We start from the raw sequence: 19,484 nt of genomic DNA, 5'->3' as shown, positions 1-19,484 counted from the left end.
GAAGTTTGGCTATTGTCTGAAACTATGTTGCAGGTATATTTATTTTTTGTAAATTCCAATTACACTTTGGAAAAAGATCGAGATCACTGACTTCAACAAACTTTTATTCAGCAGCTGTAGGTCATTTGGGTCCTATATGTACTCACGTATCAGTAGGAAACACGAACATCCCCACTTGTCATTCACAGAACAGTAAATGATCAAGATATCCGTCACTTGTCAGTGATTTGCGGTTGATCTAAAACAACTTGAAACAGTTCTTTCGGTCATTATTCAGATGACAATTCAGTAACCGTAATTATCATCTGGAATTCTGTGGTCTATGACGGGATGCTGACTGAACGCGGCAGCAGCTGCCTCCATTTACATAAAGCTGCGTGATACAGCAACACGCACATCCAGCAGGTAGGAACTCGTCTCTGCGCCATGGACAGGTAAGTTCATATTTGCTATTTTCGGAAACAAGAATCCTATTTTACTTCACCGAACTTAATGTACGTGGCCGCTCAATAAGGCTGAATTATATACATTAGGTTTTGGATGGGATAAACGATTCATATAAATATGATAGCACATTATGACTTGTTGACTGACTTATTCCTTTTGCTGATTTACTACACAATACATCTCCGTGACTAAGCTATTGATTATAAAAAGACATATTAAACAACTGACAGGAAGAACTTTACTTTTTTTCACAAGCATGAATCATTTGTCATGAAGTGCGCTCAAATCCTTGATCTAGTGTAGGGATGTATAGATTTCCAGATATGGAGGAACTGTCGCACTCATTGCAATAAAGAAGCTGACTATCCATAGAACTTGCTTTTCCTTCATCTATACAACTTCTAAAATGCCTCTCAAAGAAGTTATGGGGAACCCAGCTAACAATTTCACGTTGTCACAACGTTATACTTTCGTTATGATACGTTATGATATTACGTCCCTACAACATTATTCTGTTGACTCCCATTTATGTTGTCATAACTTAACGTTGTGACGTGACGCTGTGATACGTCATTTTCACGTCGTCACAATGATATCGGAACGTTATAAGCATATTCTGATAGTACGTTATAATAACGTACGTTGTACAACCACAGTTAAACATCCTGGCGTATCTGAAGCGATACATTCTTTAAATTGAATTCACTGTGGGCTCTATCCATGAAACGCCACTGGGTAGCTAGATGTTGACTCAGGAAATATCTAAAACATTTCGGAATATAATTAGTTAAGATATTATACATATTTCAAAACAATTTTCAAGTCCATATTTATCACAAATGATTCAAAACAATATTAAACAAGTGTTTTGCCACTTACATGGCAATGACTAAAAGGAGTGAGTGAGTGAGTGAGTTGGGTTTTACGCCGCTTTTAGCAATGTTACACCAATATCACGGCGGGAGACACCAGAAATGGGCGTCACACATTGTACCCATGTGGGGAATCGAACCCGGGCCTTCGGCTACCCCACCTCCCCGACTAAAAGGGGAATGAAATATAACATATTTACTAGTTTTGACCGTTTGGTTACATAGAAGATTACGTTTTGTGTCCTGTAGTTTTAGTCATGGTCACTTCTCAATATCGTCTCCTAACTCTGATGATATTCCAGGAATAGAGTAGATTTGAATGTATAGATGCAGATGCACATATCCACTGCCAGTCACAGTGTGGGACGGGTCCAAATTTTCTACCCCACCCACTATTACCATAACCCCTCACCCCCACCCCTCACCCCACCCCCCGATACCCGTTATGTGAATTCCTGACATCAAATTTGTAAGAAATGGCAAATATTCTTCAGTTCGGAGGCTAAAATTGGGTGCAAAGTTTTATAAGATATCGCGTATTTTTACATAACTTTGAAACGTGGTCAAAGTGTCATGATGACCTAGGGGATAAGTCAAGGCCACTTAAATCGACTGGTGTCTGTGTAATGCCCCAATGTTGACTGTCAACAAATTTGAAGACATTAGGTACAACAGTGCATGAGACATCGCGTTTACATATGTTTGAAAAGTGGCCAAAGTGTCGTGGTGACCTTGAAAATATGGTCAAGGTCACTCAAATCGACTGGTGTCCCTGTAATAATCCCTCTATATGTAGGTTGTCACCAAATTTGAAGATATTGGGTATACCAATGCATAAGATATCGCGTTCACAAGAATCGGGACGTACGTACGGACGCTGCTGAATACATAGTCCCCCGTTCCGCGTTACGGTGAGGGACAAATTCAAAGCCATCAGACAACCCAAAAATGTCCAACACAATGATGTGAAACATTTGAATTTTTCTTGGCCTTACCGCAGAGTTAATTTTGAAGGCAAGAGTGTGAGCTGCAAAATAGTCTATGCTTCTGATGTCCCACATATTATTTTCTTGATCAGTTAAACAGTTGATTATGACAGCAGCATAATGAACAATAGATAATTCTGGCTAAGGAGAACTTTATTTATTTATTAAATAACAAGTCAGAACTTGGGCTCAGTGGCAGGTGAGTCTCAATTTTCTCAAATAAAGAGGCGGATAAATTATTTACAGATCTTCATCTGTTTCCAGGATTTGCCTTTGTGCTTTGGCCTTTGAAAAAATAATGACATGAACATGTAATGACAAGGCATCTATGATTATAAAAACAAACATAGGTAAAACTGGGGTGTCTGGTGTCATTGGATCATAGGAGCAAAAAACCCTAACTGATTTGAATTAAAAAACAGTTTTTATTTCAATATTTTCATTCTGGAAGATGTTTGCATTTATGATTGCATCGTGCCTACCTTTTGTATCGGCACATTTGATAGAATCACATCACCTCACTGTTCTGTCCTTCAAGTGAATGTGCTGCCTCAATATTGTAAACATCATCTGCATAGAAAGCACAAGCTATCACATTCTTAATTTAACCAATGATGATTAATCCCGCTAATTAACAGTATGATGTCACTGGTGTCCGTTGTAGAAGATAGTGTCTAAAGCATTAAAATACCTTTTTATTGCATGTCACTTTCTATTTGAAACTTATTATTCAAATATAGAATAAAATATAGTATGACCAGAAATTATTGAGAATTTTAGGAATATGTTTAATTGAATTTCTAGTATAAACAACCTTGACCAGCTATCAAGTGCTTGGTTTCATTCAAGAAGAGACAACTCCGTGAATCCTTTTTCATTAGTTTGTGAAGAGTTATCCCCCTTTGCTTGCTAGCAGACGACATTTTCAGTGATCCTCAGTATGGATGATTTAGAGAAGACGAAGTTGATTTTAGAGTATTATAACAAGGACATCAGATGAGCTAAAGTGATTTCAAGTAGAACAGGCATCCCTTTGTCCACTGTTTATCGTGTTTTGAAAAATATTGCAAATGGATATGTCATTGAGCACCAGGGAGGCGCAGGTAGGCCCAGAAAAATTGACTGTCGGTGACAGGAGGCGGCTTGGTATTCTTGTTTCTAAAAACAAACGAAGGAGTTTAGAAAAGTTAGGCTGGATATGATTGATAGAGGAACTGTGGCTGTCTGTAAGGAGACAATTAGAACTGAGCTGCATGCAATGGGTTGGCAGAAAAGTCGAGGAATTCCATCACCGATCATGAAACCTGAACAAAAGGAGCGAGGGTTGAACTGGTGCTTACAGCAAAGAAATATGGAAAAACCTTTGTATCAGCGCCCAAAGTACAGTCCGTAATTTAACGTGTGGGGTGGCATATCTGGTTTAGGGGCAACGCCCCTCTGTGTATTTGAAGGGAATATGAACAGTGAGCGGTACACAGATATTCTCGAGGGACATTTACTTCCATCTGCTCACGTGTTCTATGGAAATATTTTGATTTTCCAGCAGGACAACGACCCAAAACATCGTTCAAAGCATTCACAGGCCTGGTTTCGGACCCAAAATATGACATTATTAGATTGGCCAAGCTATAGCCCTTACCTAAATCCAATAGAAAATGTTTGGGGACTTATGAAGGAAAGTGTCAATAAGAAAAATCTGACAACTGAAATGAAAGAAGAGGTGGTCCGATATTGGGACAGCATGGACCACGACTTTCTAACTTCTTTGATCAGTAGTATGGGTTAGGTCTACTAATGCCTACAGTGAATAATGCCTACAGGGAATAATAGCTACAACGTTTGCAGTGACAGCGATACGCTTACCTGCACACAAGTAGATTGTTCCACTTAGTGTGCACTATTGCCTACAAAGGGATTAGGGGAGGCCAGCAAGGAGAGTAAAGAGTAAGATCAAGAGTATTAAATCGTTAGCTAGCTTATGTTTTGATAATTCCATACGCATTTAGTTCTCACACGAGAAGGAAATTGAAGAGTAAAGTAATTAATAGAGAGATTATTAAAGGGAGGAGGAAATGTATTGCTTTAAAATTGAAGAATAGAGTAATTAATTGAGAGATTATTAAAGGGAGAAGGAAATGTATTGCTTTAAAATGCTTGTGATACAAATCTTCATTGCAAATCATGGCAAATCCCAAGAAAGTCGAATACTTCACATCACAGAAAGGAGGACAGCAGGTACTCTTTGAGGGATACCGCTACAGACTCAACAACAGGCGACAGACGTGTGTACACTGGAAGTGTGTTCAAGGTGGCTGCTTTGGCAAGTGTACGACAGTCGGACAGTTTGTTCGGAATCAGACCCCACACAACCACCCACAAGAAGACCAGGTAGCCCTGAAGATTGCCAGTTCCCTGAGGCAGCGGGTACAGACTGAGACGACGCCAGTTCAGGTGATCTACGATGAGGAGATTTCCCGACTTGACCGAGATGAAGCAGCAACAGTCAAGTCGTTCCATTCTATGAAGAGTGGACTCTACAAGCAGAGACGGAAGATGATACCGCCACTTCCCCAGACGCTCAGCGAGGTGAATCTACCCGACTTCTTCAAGGAGACTACAGATGGACTGCCCTTCCTCTGCATTGATGACGGTGATGATGATAAGATTCTCTGGGTAGACGACCATGCACGGTTCCGAGCCGGACTATGGAATCACCACGACACCAGCGGCCCAAGGACGAACAATCATCTCGAGGGTTGGCATTCGCATCTCAACAAGACCGTCCAGAGAGCCCACCCGAACATTTTCGCTCTTGTGAAGGTTCTGCAGAAGCTGGAGAAAGCGGAGAGAAATAAGCTGGTGCAGATGGCTCATGGCGCCCGTCCCCCACCCCGCAAGAGGACGTACACAGAAATTGACCAGAGACTCACTCGTCTGAAGGCCCAGCTGACATCTGGTATCAAGACACCCCTGGAATTCCTGACTGCTGCAGGATATTTGATCAAGCTAGCTTGAAAACCAAATGACTATGTTGATGAATGTGTGAAACTGTGTGTATACATGTAAATTACTTTTGGTTACCACAATGACTTTATTAATGAATGTGGTAGTTGACTGTGTGAAAGATGTATACATGTATATGTATATATAATCATGAATCAAATTAAGTTTTAATTACATTTTAATCCAAATAAATGATTATGTTTATTTATGTAAATTTATTTATCTCAAAACAAACTACTATGTGAAAGATATGAATAAAGTTTAAGAAAATTTAGAAAAATATGACAACAATGTGAAAGATATGTATATGAATGTACATATGTATATGAATGACCAAATAAAATGTCTCTCAACATAGAAAGTTACTGTTTTCTATATACTGTAGGCATTAGTGCACTTTGAAATAGGACCATGCCACTTTATTGAAAGGTTGAAGGCAGGTGCAATCAGCAGCACTGGTGCGTAAAGTTGTTTATTTAACACTGTAGGCATTATTCACTGTAGGCATTAGTAGACTCCACCGTAGTATGCCCCGCCGTATTGAAGCCTGCATTGTTGCTCATGGTGACTTGACAAATACTAACGGTTCACCTGTCTTTGAATCTGGAGTTATGTTCTGCTAATATTCACATTTAATACGTAAGTAATGAGTGAATTGTTAAAACATTATTACAATCTTAAATTCTCAATAATTTCTGGTTGTACTGTATAGCAAAAATACATATGCTGTAATGATTTAGATATTGGGGAATTGATATCTTAGATTATGTGAAACAGTTTGTACCAGATTTTGTCATTAATCCATTAAATAAAACCCAAAAGAATCCCAAGTTCACTCGCGATTCGGCTTACAGCAGTGTAGCTCTGAACATCGATGGTGGATGGATGGCCGTTGATCTCCAGACTGTAGATATCAGATTCACACTGCAACGTATCTACGCGCGGCACAGCGAGTGTCACTTTGAACGTGAAACTTACACTTTCTCCCGATCACTGCCAATTTACACGCTCTCCCGATCACTGTCAACTGACACGCTCTCCCGATCACGAGCAACTGACACGCTCTCCCGATCACAACCAACTTACACGCTCTCCCGATCACGGACAACTTACACGCTCTCCTGATCACGACCAACTTACACGCTCTCCCGATCACGACCAACTTACACGCTCTCCCGATCACGACCGACTAAATGAAGTCAATTTAGAGGTTGGAATGCTACACTTTGCAAGCCACCTGTGTGACAACTGGTGGGTATGTACCTGTTGCACTTCGGTCGTGAAGGTCGTGAACCTATTGTTTTCAATTTCAAGAATATTGCTATTTCTGAAAGAACCATGACTTTTTTGACAGTGGGTACAGTTCGGAAATAAAGCTGGACATTATGAAAAAAACATATTGAAACCGCTATATGTACACTTAAAAAAAAGAAGAAACTTGACATAGGAACACTCTGAATTTTAGGAAAATATTTTCCTCAAACCAATCCATGCTGATCCCAGCATGTAGAGGAATGGTTGCCGACGACAAAACGTTTGAAAAAAGAAACGTTGAACAAAAAAGTAACGTAACTCTCACCTTTGTAGTGAATCGCTAAAACACATCCTACATGAAATGCACGTGCATCATGAAATTGTGTATCACCCCAAGCTAGAGTCTATGACTGTAGGCTTTAAAAAGCCACATCAATGGTACTCCACATGCATTGCTTTAAGCCACCATAGACGACAAGAGAATGAAAAGACTGACAGAAGATCAACGACACAAAGCCATTGGCCGTTTACAAGGAGGGGCATGCCCAGTCTGACTTTCTCAAACCTATGGAGCCGATCCAAGAATACTGAGAGTGTTAATGGCAGACACATGTCAGGTCGACCTGGAGTTACCACCGCCGCCCAGGATCGCTACATCCGGTTGAGACATCTTCGTTCACGCACCACGACCGCAACATCCACAACAGCCCAAATCCCTGGACTGCAACGAATCTCCGACCAGACAGTACCCAATCGGCTACGCGGAGCCAGACTTTTGCTAGAAGACCAGTTCGATGTAACGTCTTGACACAACATCACCGGGCTGAACGTCTACAATGGTGCAAACAACGACTGAGATGGCCGCGGGCAAGATGGAGGACAAGTTTGTTCTCAGATGAGTCTCAGGCGTGTTGATGGACGTTCACGTGTATACAGACGTCGGAACGGACGTTACGCCGATAACTGTGTACAGCAGGTCGATAGATTTGGTGGTGGAAGTGTCATGGTGTGGGCAGGTATCCATCATAATGGCCAGACAGCTCTTGTGCACGTGGCAAGTGCATTGAATGGGGTTCGCTATAGAGAAGAGATTTTGCAACGTCACGTCGTTCCCTTCATCAACGTCAACGGTGGATTGTCCAGCATGACAATGCACGTTGCACGTGTTTGCCAGGACGTACTCCAGCAAAACAACGTTCAGGTGCTTCGATAGCCTTCTCGATCACCCGATTTGTCCCCCACTGAACGTCTATGGGATACTCTAGATCGACGCTTGCACCAGCGTAATCCGCCCCTCAGACACTACAAGAACTGCACGCAGCACTTCAGCAAGTGCATCAACACATTCCTCATAACAGCATTCGGCATCTCCTTTTTCTATCGGCCACCGCTGACAAGCTGTTATCGATGCTCATGTTGGTCACACCAGATACTGACATTTTACTCTGACCAAGTTGCTTTAATAACCCTCTGTGGTTTTACCAAACACTTGATGGATAATCATGTTTTGGTGATGATTTTACTGTAATTGAGCAATGTTTGAATCCGTTATATGCACTCAGTAAATAAACTCCAGAACAGCATGTCAAGTTTCCTTTTGTGAAGAGTATATATTCGAGGAAACCTGTACTCCGATGACAAAGTTTGTGACCAAGTCGCGACGTCTGCTAGGAGAGAGGTGAACAAACCACTGCGCCTCTTGGAAAAGGTAACTGTTTGGAGTTGTGTCCCTTGAATAAAATTTCCGCGTCGTGGTTTGTCCAAGGCACAGGCGCTTGTAACGCTAAAAACTGCGATCAGGTTATATACTATAAAGCTGCGTAACCTACGCGGTAGCAATTATTTAACGTATTTTCTTCTTTCGTTCTGTTTAACGTTAATAATTTGCTCAGTAGTGAACAGTACATACGAAACAAAGAAGCAATTCACTTCAATGTTGTTGTTTTCCAGTTTGCACGATTGTTGTTTTGGTCGTGTTTTCTGAAGCTGTAGCTGAATAGTGAAGAAAGTTGGTTGGTTGGTTTGTTGTTTAGTGCCCACTCAGCAATATTCCAGCTATATGGCGGCGGTCTGTAAATAATCGAGTCTGGGCTAAACATCAGAGCGTGTTACCCGAGGGAGAATTATATATAGTATTTATCTTACCGCCATCTTAAATGTATAAAATATCATTTAATTTTATTTTGTTTTGAAGATCGATAAGCTCGCTTCCGACTATATGACATGTAAACGAAATGGCGTCTGTCAAGCTTAAAACTGCTATAAAAATGGTTACTTATGTTTAAGCTGAGCGTGCAAACGATTCAATGTATAAACTAGTTTAAATACGGCAGTGAAAGTCGGTAAAATAGATGTTTACACAGTGAACTCAAAAATAGCTAATCGAACGATTTTCGAACTCCGTGCACTACATGCGTCATATTATGACGTCATACGATTGTTATGTTAGCGATACAGCTTCTCGGCGGAGAGTTTGGCGGTTACCGTGGCAGCAGTTATTTTTACAGTTTTTCCAGTCATAGAGTTCCAGCAGGTTTTGAACAGGAGATTCTCTGAAATAATGGCTGAAATATGGCTCAAATAATGCCGATGCGACGTAAAATTGTAACTCACTAAACTCACTCTAGCTCGAACTTGCCGTCCAGGATAGTACCAAAGATGTTCAATGCGGCTCAATGCGGGACTCCTTGTGGGCGGCCATGGTACTGTTTCCATGGTATTGTTCTGCAAATGGGCGAAGACGACATGGGAATGATTGTCAAAATGTGGCACGACGGTGAGTCCAGTATTTCTTGTCGATAACGTTGGCTATTGAGTGTCCCCATTGTAATGAGATCCTGCAGCTTGCAGTCATATGAAACGTAAGCCAACACGATCACTGTGGCACCATTCAAGGGTTCAGCTGTATGGATCATCTCCTGGTGATATGCCTCATTACGACGCCACCATATGCGACAACGGCCGTCGGTTACGTGCATCTCAACACGCAGTTGTTCTGGGGAGTCAGCTCGGTTGAAAAGAGGCACCACTATACCAACCCACACACAACATATGACCTGTGTGAATAAACAAATCACACATTCCACATAAACCTGAAGGCAGTGCCATGAGTCGTAACGTACAAAGTACCGTAGATTAAACTTAAGACATAATATCATAATTGATGGTAAAGATTGTAATAAAGTAGATGTAACGGTAACATGCCATTCCTGCGGGAATATGGACTCCAGTGAGAGTAACGAGTGTTATGTGTTTTTATTACGCGCCCTTTGTACTTAATTGTTCATGTCTGCAAAACGTTTATCCTTAACATTAGGTATCATCTGAAAGATCATGTTCTCACCTTTCTTAGTGAGTAATCTGTTTTGTTGTATATATAATCTTGAAAACATACCTTCACTACAAAGTATACCAACGTACTCCCTGTAGCTCAATTTCATCAGTTAAATCCCTATATCTCATACTAAGTTCATATTATGATTATAATACCCAGGCAGTCTGACAGGGAAGTTTCTCAGCTTTCCATCCATGTATGGATTTATAACTTTACCATCACTTTAGTTAGTAATGTAGTATGTTTACGAAATTGCAAAAGCACAATTCCTTGGGACTGGCGGGTCTGAGAGGGTGTCCTGCTAATTGCTTCCTCCGACGTCCGCCTAGACTAACAACTAGTCTCTGAAATGAACATATTTTACTGAAAAAAAGTTCATAGTAAAAAAAAATATATAATGAAAAGGAGCCCTGAAACTTTCTTCATTCTTGGATATATTTGCTTCAGGGTCTGTATGACAGACTAACGTCCGCCCATTCCCCTTATCTAGACCATGGTCAAGCCCATCAGTGCCGAACATCGCCACTGCTCTAAGGAACGTTGGGGAGGACCTCGGGAAGCCGGACATGGGTAACTATGGTACACCTCCTTCATGTGCTCTATGGGGTTGCTTTGAATAAGCCAACTGTCAGGATTTATATTAGCTAGACTTCCAAAGAGTAGGTCTACGTCTATTCCTTCTTTTAAGCCTTATGTAGAAGTATATCTAGTTCCTTGACTTATCCCCAGTCCATGCTTCCCTAGTCCATCATATATTTTTGTGTTTGATCCACCCCGTTCCACTATTGTGTAATTGTATGGCAGTGACCATTGCGCCTTGTACTGTCTATGATTGAAGATAACAATATATTGTCATTCTCACCCAACCTGTGTTTGTTCATATTTGACTCCTAGTACAATGGATATTAGTTTGTGAAAACGTCATTTTGGACACTAGTGTGGAAGTTTGGTTTGCCTAAAGCTACGTTTCTGTCTGCTATTTTTATGTTATGGTACGGGAACTATGTCAGCAGTACACCAGTATACTGCGAGGGGCTAGGTCGCCGTAACATAAATTGGGGCTCGTCCGGGATCCTATTTCATTAACCTGTCATTAGGCTTTGTTTCATGACCACACAATAAGGTCACAAGGGGGTCAGGTTTGACTGTTGGGTTATGTGGAGCAGCGGCGAGAGCCGCGGGAGCCGGGTTTGTGTATTTTAGCAGATGGTAATTGTGTCAGTTAGATCACAATCTGTAGTTAATTGGAGGGTGAAACAAAATGTCTTTGCATACTATTGTTCAAGCGAAACGGGCTAAATTACCCGAGTTGTTGAGTTTGGCTGAAGAGCATGGAATTGAAATTCCTGAAAACCATAAGAGAGAATGCTCAGAAAGTTAGGAAGTTACTGATTAATGAATTATCTCATGATCAGTCAGCTGGTGGGGACGATACCCCAAATGACATAGAATCGGACCACCAAGGCTTGACCTTTGAACAGCAGCTAGAGCTAAAGAAATTAGAACTAGAGGCTAGGAAGTTTGAGAAAGGGCAGGAATTAGAAGCCAAGAAATTAGAACTGGAGGCTAAGAAGTTAGACTTAGAGCGGGAAAAGTTGGACCGGGCTACAACCGAAAATAGTAGGGTCAACCTTAGTGAGTGCTATCGGTCAGTGCCTAACTTTGACGAAGACGATTTGGATCAGTTCTTTGCTCAATTCGAGTATGTAGCAGAGTCGCTCAAGTGGCCTAAAGGACAGTGGGGTTTGATTCTTCAGAGCAAACTTAAAGGCAGGGCCAGCACAGCTTTTAACGGACTTAGCATTCCTGATAGGGCTGATTTCGAAAAGGTTAAGGAGTGTATTTTCCTTACTTACTGTTTGACACCTGAGGCATACAGGCAGAAGTTTAGGGATGTCAAAAAACTTTCTCAAGAAACTTATTGTGATTTTGCTGCGAGGTCCAGTAAAGTATTTGGCTTTTGGTTAAAAGCAGAAGAAGTAGATGGAAGCTATGATAAGTTGAAGGAATTAGTAATCTTGGAAAACTTCAAGAACAAGTTACCTAGCAATATCCGGATACATTTGGAAGATAGGAATATCAAGGAAGTCAGGGAAGCGGCGGTTTTGGCCGACAAGTACGCTCTCATTCATAAAGACCAGACAGCCGAGGGTACCTATAGCGATTTCTTTCGGAACAAGAAGTTCAGTTCACAAAGGGGGCAAAATCCTAGGACATCGCAAAAGGGTGATAGTTCTAAAGCTAGTGAAGGGCAGAGTAAGACTGAATCTAAGAAGTCAGGTTTGAACGTGGATGCACGTAGCTTTGCACCCAGGTGTAACTATTGTCAGAAACCAGGTCACTTGGCGGTAACCTTTTGAGAAAAAGGGATCAGGAAAAGGCAGTGGCTTTGTTAGGACAGAAACCGGGTTTGGAAAACCAATTAGTCAGTCTCGGTACGTATCGGAGGCGAGGATAGGTCCCAAACTGTTCAGGCAGTAAGATTGAGGTGACTATATTTAGAGACACGGGGCGTTCTGTTCGCTGGTCAGGCGAGAGGTAGTTCAGGGGTGGAAAGGAACGGCTGTGGGTCGCTCAGCTATCATACAATCTATCGCGGGTGCCTACCAAGCTGTGCCTCTACACAAGTTGTATCTAGACTCAGATTATGTCACAGGGGAGGTTCTGGTCGGGGTGATCGACGACTTACCCATTCCCGGGGTAGATGTTCTGTTAGGTTCGGACTTGACAGACAAATGTTGTGCTAGCAAGTGTCTAACTGTATCTGAGCTGCCATTGGAGTCAGAGGAGATTCAGGATGAGGAGGTCTATCCAGCTTGCGCAGTAACTAGGTCTATGTTTAGGCAGAAGCAACCTAGTGAGACTGTTCTAGACTTCGATGATAGTGGGCTAGACAGATTGTTTGATGAGAGTGAGAGAGTGAGCAGGGCTCCAAGTGAAATCGTAACTGAAAAAATGACAGAGAGAAGGAGAGGGATAAGGACAAAGTGAATGAAAACCCAGTTGAGAGGGATCTTCTTGGTAAGGACCTCAGCATAGATTGGAATCGGGCAGAGCTGATAAGGCAACAACTACACGACACTACACTTCAGGAGTGTAGAGGTAGAGCTAAGGACTTAGCTAACAGTGGGGAAGGAGATGGGGTCGTTTTGCCTATGAAAATGACCTGCTAGTTAGGAAGCATCACCTTCAGCATGGTGATGATTTCACTGAGGAACGGGTCCAAATTGTTGTACCACAAGCTTTCCGTGAGGAGTTACTGGGATTAGCGCATGGTGGCTTATTTGCTGGGCACTTAGGGCGAACTAAGACCTATGATAGGATAGAGAGGGATTTTACTGGCCGGGCATTTATGCCGACACTGAGCAGTATTGCAAGACGTGTCATACTTGTCAAGTAGTAGGCAAACCAAACCAAACTATTCCACCTAGCAAAATTCAAAGTATTCCTGTACAGGAGGTATTTTCTAGAGTACAAATTGATGTAGTCGGCCTTTGCCAAGGACCTCAGGAGGAAATCAATACATCCTTACTGTGATGTGTTTGACTACACGATTCCCAGTAGCCATTCCTCTTCGGAAAGTAACTGCAGCTGTAGCTGCAAAGGCCTTAGTCAAATATTTTACAATGACTGGACTACCTAGGGAAATTCAGTCAGACAGGGTACAAACTTCACTTCCAAATTGTTCTCCCAAGTCGCTGATTTGCTAGGCATTAAGCATGTTTTGTCCTCCGCTTACCATCCCCAAAGTCAAGGTGCTATTGAGCGTTTTCACCAAACTTTGAAAAACTTGTTGAGATGTTATGTGTCTGAAAAATGAAAGGAGTTGGGACACAGGATTGCCTTTTGTGCTCTTTTGCTGTTAGGATGCAAAGCAGGAATCATTAGGTTTCTCACCGTTTGAACTGTTGTATGGCCATAAGCCCAGGGGACCCTTACAACTAGTTAAGGCCAATTGGATTGAAGAGCACAACCCAAACAGCATGCTAGGCTATGTCTCTAAGGTTAAGGATAGGTTATTTCAAGCCACAGAGCTAGCTAGGAAACATTTGGAAAAGCGCAAGGAAAAATCCAGATTGTATCATGATGCTAAGGCCAAGAACAGGCAATTCAAACCAGGGATAAAGTGTTACTCTATCTTCCCATTGAGAAATCTGCTCTGGAAGCGAGATATTTTGGCCCGTATGAAGTAATTAGGAAGGTTAGGACGTTGGCTATGTCATTGCTACCCCAGACAGGCGTAGGAAGAGCAGGTATTGCCATGTTAATCTTTGAAGGCCTACCATGAGCGTCCGACATCTGTCCCTGTTGGCTGTGTGACTAAAGACGATGTTCCAGTCCACGAAGAAGTTGTTTCTGCGAAACTAAACAACTCTGAGGTGTTGGCCAATCTTGACACCAAGCTAAGTCATCTAGAGCCTCTACAGAGTCAGCAACTCAAGAACCTGATCCTAGAGTACACCTGTATCTTCCCAGATAGTCCCAGCGTCACGTCCCTGATCCAACACGATGTAGACGTGGCAGGAGCCAAACCGGTCAGGCAGCACCCGTACCGGATGAGCCTAACCAAGAGAACTGTCCTCGACGGCGAGATCCAGTACCTACTCGACAATGACATCATTGAACCGTCTAACAGCGAGTGGGCGTCTCCATGTGTCCTAGTGCCCAAAATGGGGGTACCAGCTATCGTCTATGTGCAGACCTGAGACAGGTGAACAAGTTGGTGGTAGATGACGCCTTTCCCATGCCACGCATCGACGATTGCATTGACAGGATTGAGCAGCCCAGTTCTTGACCAAGATCGACCTCTTGAAGGGATACTACGGCATTCCCCTGACCAAGCGAGCAAGGAAAATTCTAGCATTCTGTAATCTGACAGGTCTCTACCAATACAAACGACTACCCTTCGGCCTGAAAACAGCCCCAGCAGCTTTTCAGCGCCTAATGAACTGCGTCTTAGGAGATATGGAGGACCTGCATGTTTTCCTCGATGATGGAGTACTGGGCAACATGACGTGGGAGGAACATCTAGACCTCTTACGGGCTGTGTTTGAACGGCTGAAGGCGGCGAACCTGACAGTCAACCTCCTCAAAGCGCGAAGTTCGAAAGCCCAAGTTCAGTTCCTGGGACATATGGTCGGACTCGGCAGTGTCGCTCAGTGGAAGCCAAGACCACAGGGATCCACCACTTTCCCACCCCGACCTGCAAGAAAGAAGTCCGACGATTCCTGGAATGGCCGGTTACTACCGCCGGTTCTGCCCGAACTTCGACGCCGTGGGTCTTCACCACTCACCAATCTGTTGAAGAAAGTCACCCGCTTGGTAACGGTAACATGCCATTCCTGCGGGAATATGGACTCCAGTGAGAGTAACGAGTGTTATGTGTTTTTATGTACGCGCCCTTTTTACTTAATTGTTCATGTCTGCAAAACGTTTATCCTTAACATTAGGTATCATCTGAAAGATCATGTTCTCACCTTTCTTAGTGAGTAATCTGTTTTGTTGTATATATAATCTTGAAAACATACCTTCACTACAAAGTATACCAACGTACTCCCTGTAGCTCAATTTCATCAGTTAAATCCCTATATCTCATACTAAGTTCATATTATGATTATAATACCCAGGCAGTCTGATAGGGAAGTTTCTCAGCTTTCCATCCATGTATGGATTTATAACTTTACCATCACTTTAGTTAGTAATGTAGTATGTTTACGAAATTGCAAAAGCACAATTCCTTGGGACTGGCGGGTCTGAGAGGGTGTCCTGCTAATTGCTTCCTCCGACGTCCGCCCATTCCCCTTATCTAGACCATGGTCAAGCCCATCAGTGCCGAACATCGCCACTGCTCTAAGGAACGTTGGGGAGGACCTCGGGAAGCCGGACATGGGTAACTATGGTACACCTCCTTCATGTGCTCTATGGGGTTGCTTTGAATAAGCCAACTGTCAGGATTTATATTAGCTAGACTTCCAAAGAGTAGGTCTACGTCTATTCCTTCTTTTAAGCCTTATGTAGAAGTATATCTAGTTCCTTGACTTATCCCCAGTCCGTGCTTCCCTAGTCCATCATATATTTTTTGTGTTTGATCCACCCCGTTCCACTATTGTGTAATTGTATGGCAGTGACCATTGCGCCTTGTACTTGCTATGATTGAAGATAACAATATATTGTCATTCTCACCCAACCTGTGTTTGTTCATATTTGACTCCTAGTACAATGGATATTAGTTTGTGAAAACGTCATTTTGGACACTAGTGTGGAAGTTTGGTTTGCCTAAAGCTACGTTTCTGTCTGCTATTTTTATGTTATGGTACGGGAACTATGTCAGCAGTACACCAGTATACTGCGAGGGGCTAGGTCGCCGTAACATAAATTGGGGGCTCGTCCGGGATCCTATTTCATTAACCTGTCATTAGGCTTCTTGTTTTATGACCACACACAAGGTCACAAGGGGGTCAGGTTTGACTGTTGGGTTATGTGAGCAGCGGCGAGAGCCGCGGGAGCCGGGTTTGTGTATTTTAGCAGATGGTAATTGTGTCAGTTAGATCACAATCTGTAGTTAATTGGAGGGGTGAAACAAAATGTCTTTGCATACTATTGTTCAAGCGAAACGGGCTAAATTACCCGAGTTGTTGAGTTTGGCTGAAGAGCATGGAATTGAAATTCCTGAAACCATAAGAGAGAATGCTCAGAAAGTTAGGAAGTTACTGATTAATGAATTATCTCATGATCAGTCAGCTGGTGGGGACGATACCCCAAATGACATAGAATCGGACCACCAAGGCTTGACCTTTGAACAGCAGCTAGAGCTAAAGAAATTAGAACTAGAGGCTAGGAAGTTTGAGAAAGGGCAGGAATTAGAAGCCAAGAAATTAGAACTGGAGGCTAAGAAGTTAGACTTAGAGCGGGAAAAGTTGGACCGGGCTACAACCGAAAATAGTAGGGTCAACCTTAGTGAGTGCTATCGGTCAGTGCCTAACTTTGACGAAGACGATTTGGATCAGTTCTTTGCTCAATTCGAATATGTAGCAGAGTCGCTCAAGTGGCCTAAAGGACAGTGGGGTTTGATTCTTCAGAGCAAACTTAAAGGCAGGGCCAGCACAGCTTTTAACGGACTTAGCATTCCTGATAGGGCTGATTTCGAAAAGGTTAAGGAGTGTATTTTCCTTACTTATTGTTTGACACCTGAGGCATACAGGCAGAAGTTTAGGGATGTCAAGAAACTTTCTCAAGAAACTTATTGTGATTTTGCTGCGAGGTCCAGTAAAGTATTTGGCTTTTGGTTAAAAGCAGAAGAAGTAGATGGAAGCTATGATAAGTTGAAGGAATTAGTAATCTTGGAAAACTTCAAGAACAAGTTACCTAGCAATATCCGGATACATTTGGAAGATAAGAATATCAAGGAAGTCAGGGAAGCGGCGGTTTTGGCCGACAAGTATGCTCTCATTCATAAAGACCAGACAGCCGAGGGTACCTATAGCGATTTCTTTCGGAACAAGAAGTTCAGTTCACAAAGGGGGCAAAATCCTAGGACATCGCAAAAGGGTGATAGTTCTAAAGCTAGTGAAGGGCAGAGTAAGACTGAATCTAAGAAGTCAGGTTTGAACGTGGATGCACGTAGCTTTGCACCCAGGTGTAACTATTGTCAGAAACCAGGTCACTTGGCGGTAACCTGCTATTTGAGAAAAAGGGATCAGGAAAAGGCAGTGGCTTTTGTTAGGACAGAAACCGGGTTTGGAAAACCAATTAGTCAGTCTCGGTACGTATCGGAGGCGAGGATAGGTCCCAACCGTTCAGGCAGTAAGATTGAGGTGACTATATTTAGAGACACGGGGGCGTTCTGTTCGCTGGTCAGGCGAGAGGTAGTTCAGGGGTGGAAAGGAACGGCTGTGGGTCGCTCAGCTATCATACAATCTATCGCGGGTGCCTACCAAGCTGTGCCTCTACACAAGTTGTATCTAGACTCAGATTATGTCACAGGGGAGGTTCTGGTCGGGGTGATCGACGACTTACCCATTCCCGGGGGTAGATGTTCTGTTAGGTTCGGACTTGACAGACAAATGTTGTGCTAGCAAGTGTCTAACTGTATCTGAGCTGCCATTGGAGTCAGAGGAGATTCAGGATGAGGAGGTCTATCCAGCTTGCGCAGTAACTAGGTCTATGTTTAGGCAGAAGCAACCTAGTGAGACTGTTCTAGACTCCGATGATAGTGGGCTAGACAGATTGTTTGATGAGAGTGAGAGAGTGAGCAGGGCTCCAAGTGAAATCGTAACTGAAAATGACAGAGAGAAGGAGAGGGATAAGGACAAAGTGAATGAAAACCCAGTTGAGAGGGATCTTCTTGGTAAGGACCTCAGCATAGATTGGAATCGGGCAGAGTTGATAAGGCAACAACTACACGACACTACACTTCAGGAGTGTAGAGATAGAGCTAAGGACTTAGCTAACAGTGGGGAAGGAGATGGGGGTCGTTTTGCCTATGAAAATGACCTGCTAGTTAGGAAGCATCACCTTCAGCATGGTGATGATTTCACTGAGGAACGGGTCCAAATTGTTGTACCACAAGCTTTCCGTGAGGAGTTACTGGGATTAGCGCATGGTGGCTTATTTGCTGGGCACTTAGGGCGAACTAAGACCTATGATAGGATAGAGAGGGATTTTTACTGGCCGGGCATTTATGCCGACACTGAGCAGTATTGCAAGACGTGTCATACTTGTCAAGTAGTAGGCAAACCAAACCAAACTATTCCACCTAGCAAAATTCAAAGTATTCCTGTACAGGAGGTATTTTCTAGAGTACAAATTGATGTAGTCGGGCCTTTGCCAAGGACCTCAGGAGGAAATCAATACATCCTTACTGTGATGTGTTTGACTACACGATTCCCAGAAGCCATTCCTCTTCGGAAAGTAACTGCAGCTGTAGTTGCAAAGGCCTTAGTCAAATATTTTACAATGACTGGACTACCTAGGGAAATTCAGTCAGACAGGGGTACAAACTTCACTTCCAAATTGTTCTCCCAAGTCGCTGATTTGCTAGGCATTAAGCATGTTTTGTCCTCCGCTTACCATCCCCAAAGTCAAGGTGCTATTGAGCGTTTTCACCAAACTTTGAAAAACTTGTTGAGATGTTATGTGTTCGAAAATGAAAGGAGTTGGGACACAGGATTGCCTTTTGTGCTCTTTGCTGTTAGGGATGCAAAGCAGGAATCATTAGGTTTCTCACCGTTTGAACTGTTGTATGGCCATAAGCCCAGGGGACCCTTACAACTAGTTAAGGCCAATTGGATTGAAGAGCACAACCAAAACAGCATGCTAGGCTATGTCTCTAAGGTTAAGGATAGGTTATTTCAAGCCACAGAGCTAGCTAGGAAACATTTGGAAAAAGCGCAAGGAAAATCCAGATTGTATCATGATGCTAAGGCCAAGAACAGGCAATTCAAACCAGGGGATAAAGTGTTACTCTATCTTCCCATTGAGAAATCTGCTCTGGAAGCGAGATATTTTGGCCCGTATGAAGTAATTAGGAAGGTTAGGGACGTTGGCTATGTCATTGCTACCCCAGACAGGCGTAGGAAGAGCAGGTAT

At 42.9% G+C, this 19,484-nt stretch overlaps 1 protein-coding gene across 1 annotated transcript in view; it reads left to right on the top strand.

Annotated features, from left to right (window-relative positions):
• The first annotated feature begins 339 nt into the window (after nt 1–339).
• The window catches only part of LOC124262081, a 33,105-nt gene continuing 13,960 nt past the window's right edge, over nt 340–19,484 (top strand). The window contains exon 1 of the mRNA XM_046696512.1: nt 340–434. The gene's annotated coding sequence lies outside the window, so the exon portion shown is untranslated. The remainder of the gene's footprint in view (nt 435–19,484) is intronic.

Source organism: Haliotis rubra, unplaced genomic scaffold (genome assembly GCF_003918875.1).
Source record: "Haliotis rubra isolate DU_JTF1 unplaced genomic scaffold, ASM391887v1 Scf82, whole genome shotgun sequence".
NCBI classification, from domain to species: domain Eukaryota; kingdom Metazoa; phylum Mollusca; class Gastropoda; order Lepetellida; family Haliotidae; genus Haliotis; species Haliotis rubra.
The sequence above is the reverse complement of the archived record's forward strand: the minus strand, read 5'-3'. Positions and strand labels throughout refer to the sequence as shown.